The 5,000-nt window shown below is 31.4% G+C and overlaps 1 pseudogene; it reads right to left on the minus strand.

Annotated features, from left to right (window-relative positions):
• The window catches only part of LOC107671527 (inorganic pyrophosphatase-like), a 12,243-nt pseudogene that overhangs the window by 5,519 nt on the left and 1,724 nt on the right, over positions 1 to 5,000 (minus strand).

The following is a 5,000-nucleotide window of genomic DNA, read 5'->3' on the forward strand; positions in this document are numbered from 1 at the left end:
TATATATAAATATATTTATTTATATTTCTATATTTAATAAAAAATAATAATTTTAAAACAAAATTAAAAATATATAGTATGTTTACAATTTTTTTTAACATTTAAAAGAACAATTATTTATAATATTTACTAAAAGTATTTTAAAACATTAAAATATAAAAAAAGGGTATATTATGTTAATTTAAAAAATCTTAAAATAAAAATAGATGCAGTATTTTTATCAAAATTTGTTTTTTTAACATTTAAAAATAAGAAAGATAAATTTACAGAAGCATTTTAAAACAATAAAATAAAACTATTTTTGCTCTCAGTGGAATTGTTCTGACTAAACAAACAGCAGCAATGCATCTTTTCTTCAGTGATGTGCGTTTTAAATACGACCTTCTGAATGTTTAGCAGCTCGTAGTTTGGAACAGTTTTGAGATCTGATCTCAGATCTGTGAGAGTGTCTAGTAATTTAATCATTTAATCACATGATGGGAAAAACATCTTCATTACTAGCCGTCAGGCAGAAGTCATTACTCAAATCTCGTCTCCTGGCTTTCATTTAAGCGGCGGCTCTATTTACCCTGTTCTTAAATTCCCCATTGAAGGCAAACTGGTTTTCCGGCTACCCGTCTGGCACTTTATACATCCGGAACCAGTCGAGTGTGGCCTGCAGGAATCCGGGCTTCAGTCTGCGGACGTCCTCGATATCTGCGAGAGACAGAAGACGCTGAGATTGACCCTCGTGCTCATCACAAGCGCTGAAGCTAAAGCTCTCAGACCGTTGAAGTCTTCAGCCTCGGGGTCCTCCACGTTTATCACGATCACTTTCCAGTCGGTTTCTCCTTCGTCGATCAGAGCCAGAGTCCCCAACACCTTCACACGGAGGACTTCTCCTCGAGAGCAGATCTGATGCAAACACACGTGAAGAACACGCTCAACACGCTTACAGACCAGAGGAAACCCTCGGGTTTATATACAGTGGGTACGGAAAGTATTCAGACCCCCTTCAATTTTTCACTCTTTGTTATATTGTGCATGAGTTTAAAGAGAAAAATATGACAAATTATATATATTCTTTGTATATGTAAAGACACCTATAATAATAATATATAATATGTAATAATAATAATATGATAATAAACAGACCAATAATAATGGAAAATGTATATTCATTATAGAAATGTTCATGACTTTTCTATGACTGTGAAGTTTTTTATATTTATTACTCTAATTTCCATAACTTTTATTTATTTTTGCATGGGTTTGGACAGAAAAATATGACATTAAATACATAAAATACAGGTTTCTGGACCATTTATTTATTTATTTAAATATATAATAATATTTATAATAATAAATGTTATTCATTTATTTATTTAAATATATAATAATATTTATAATAATAAATTGTATTCATTGATTTATTTAAATGTATCATATTTATAATAATAAATTGTATTCATTCATTCATTCATTCATTTATTTATTTAAATGTATACTAATATTTGTAATAATACATTTTATTCATTTATTTAAATGTATCATAATATTTATACAAATTAATTGTATTTATTTAAAATTCAGATGAGATCCAGAGAAATGTTAGATTAAAATGAAGAGCAAGAGTTGGTGCATGCTTTAAATAACGTCAAAGTCAGTTCTGAGTAAATAAACATGAAGGACAATAAATACAGACTGTGTACAAACAGTAAAGCATGAGTGAGATGCTGAAGTATCCTGTAGCACTGATACAGTCAGTGAAAATCAGCTCGTAGGGCTGGATGCATTTCTGACCCTGATCTTCACCTTACTCCCGATGTCACAGACGTCGATGGGATCGTTATCACCGCAGCAGCCCGTGTCTCCGTCTCGGTGGCCTGGATCCTCCCACGTCTGCAAGAGACGGAAAATCATCTGTCCATTCATTCACATGATGATGATATTGCTGGGGATGGCATCTAAACGTGCATGAAATCTCCCTCGTTGAGCTCGCTCATGCATCACTCTGGCTTTTCCCTGGAGGTTTCCACACTTTAATTCTGCATGCTTAAACATCTAAGCGTCTGAAAGAGCCCTTGTGACACAAACCTGAGGAATGGCTCCATAGTTCCAGATGTAGCCCTTGTGAGGAAAGACATTGCTGACGTAACGCAGGTTCCCTTTCTTCAAATCCTGCTTCAGTGGATTGAGAGGATCTTTAGTCGCGATCTGGAGAAACGAGGGCGATATTTCAGAATGTGTTCATTTGCTCACACTTGTTTCATTGACTTTCTGTCTTCCATAAAATGTGAAATAGAATGTAAACACAGCTCAGAAATTAAAGGCGTCAAGCTCCAAAAAGCAGCATAATATGACTCGTCCCACACAGCAAAAAAATATATATATAACTTTTTTTTTTCATATATTCCAAAATATGCAATAAATGAGAAAAAAATATATTTGCTCAAATATATTTATGTCCACTTATACCTATATATTTTGGCAATTTTTATATATTTTTTGAAAATATATTTAAAAAATATTAATTTTGAAAAATTAAATATTTGCCATATATATTTAATTTCAGGAAAATACATTCCACATGTCAAATTTAAAGAAATAAAATATTTTGTTGTGTGAACATATAACACATTTGACCAAAAATCAGCAAGGAAAATACATTATTTTATATTTTAAAAATGACAATATTATATTAACAGTATATTAACATGATTAAATCATTGTAAATCTTTTTTTGATCTATATGCTATTTCATCCAAATTTACATTTCACCGAAATGTAGTCTACTGTAAGTTTGGAAGTGTATTTTATTGCCCTTAAAATACATTTTAAATATATTTTTGTACACTATATGTAGGTTGAAAGTAATATATTTTGTATTTCAAAAATATATTTAATTGAACTTCACTGTTTACCAAATATATTTAGCATCTGTTTAAAATATATTGTGGCCACAAAAAACAAAAATAAAAAAAAAACAGAGAAAGAAAGCCATATGTGGTGCATAATATTCCAAGTTTTCTGATGTTATATGATGCTTTGTGCGAGGAACAGACGTTTTTATTGACTAAATCACTCTTAAATCTCATATGAATGTGTTATCAGTTAAAAAATGATGTTGAGAGTTTTCTATAATCAAAACCTGATCCATATCCAGTTATATTTTTGATCTTTTGAAAAGCGTCTGATGATGAGAAGTTGCATTCGAGCTTCAGTAGATTCGAGCTTTCCCGTCATGGATGGTTTCCCTCAAGAATTAAACTTACATAAGTCATTTAATATAAATAAAAGGCATACTAAGTGCATGTAAAGTGTCTACTGTAAAGAACTTTTGGGAATTAAAATGTCAACATTTAAATGGAATAATGTTCCATCATCATTCAGCGTATATATTTATGTAAAAATTAAACAACATACTTATTCTGATCTGTACTTATTAAAATATATAAAAGAGTAAGTGATCATAAATTTTATAATATTTTAAATTATTAAATTAACAAATAGCTAAAACCTAGTGGTTTAAAGGATCGTGTCAAAAAAGAAAAGAAAAAAAGATGTTTAATTACATTTTGGGGGCTTAAAGTCTTTCAATGTCATCTAAAGATTCCTGTTCTAAATATGCCTGATGAGATTTTTTGGTATATGAAATATTGATCCGCTGAATGACGTTTTAGTGGGTGTGTTCTGGAAATCATTGTAAATAATGTAACATAGTCATCATGTTTTGCTCAGGAAAAAAAGCAATGAAATTAAACACATTCTAGCGTATGAAAAAAACCCCTAAATTTAAAGTTGTATTAAACTTTTATTGTTTTGATGCTTAAAAACAATACAGACCTCACATGGGGCAAAATGCATTCACATTTTAAAGAGAAACTCTAAATTTCCTCAGTTCGAAATAACGAGGAATGATGTGTTTTATGGAGTAAAAAGGCCTAGTGACATGAAAATGCTCTGATAAAGTATATATATATATACTTGAAAAATGTACTTAGTTACAATAACAAAGCAAAATGACTGTCCACCGCTGTGCTATTATTATTATTATTACTATAATTCTTGGAATTCCTATATTAAGTTAAGGATAATCAGAGAAGCGTTGAATGCCGTTCGTGAGCTTGAACACGACATAACGGTTAAAGAAGCTCCTAATGCTTTTCTTTAATGCATTCTAGTGCATGTGAGATAATTGGCAGGTTATTTTAGCGTGCGTGAAGATCGAGAGCGAGTGTCGATGTGAATATCCTCAAGAAGATTTCTTACCTCCATCTTTGCATTTGTCCATCTAGGAACCTCGACGACAGCATGGAAGATGTTCTGAAGGAGAAAACGGATTTGGTCAGATGATCACAACTCTGTTTTACAGTCAAATTCTATGAAATCCTTTATAGAGCATGTTAGAGCAACTGACTGCATGCATGCAGGTAAATTAGCATAAATTAAAGGCAGTGAAAAACTATATCATGATGCATAACTACTTTGCACTCGATTTATTTAATCAGGGGATGAAATAATATCTAATTCTGTTTTTTTGTTAAGAGAAATGGTCCTTAAAATGGGCTTTGTTTTATGTAAGCAGAATATTTTTAATTTTTTTACCCCTCTGGTTTTGGTGTGTAATATGATCTGGCATTATTTTGGCATGAATGCATATGTGTTTTGAATGATTATTTTCATTGAAACGGTCTTTATTGTTTTGCAGATGTGTGTGAGAGACTTTATACAGTAAAGTATATCCATCATTGGCTGCTGAAGCTTCTTCATATACATTTGCATTGACAAAATCATTTCATAATGCAGAATATTTTTCTCTCAGTCTCACGTTTCTACAGTTTGCTCGATTAAGGAAGTCACACGTTTTCCTCTGTTTTTCTTTCTCTCTGCAGTGTCTGAGTTCATGTTCCTGCATGATAATTCTGCCCTGTGTTGTGTTAATATTATTCAACCCCCCCGTGACCTCGAATAGAGGAATCTATTCCCATAATTCATCTGACATATTAATGTCATTATGA

This window comes from Sinocyclocheilus anshuiensis, unplaced genomic scaffold (genome assembly GCF_001515605.1).
Source record: "Sinocyclocheilus anshuiensis isolate Anshui unplaced genomic scaffold, SAMN03320099.WGS_v1.1 scaffold4047, whole genome shotgun sequence".
In the NCBI taxonomy this organism is placed as follows: Eukaryota; Metazoa; Chordata; class Actinopteri; order Cypriniformes; family Cyprinidae; genus Sinocyclocheilus; species Sinocyclocheilus anshuiensis.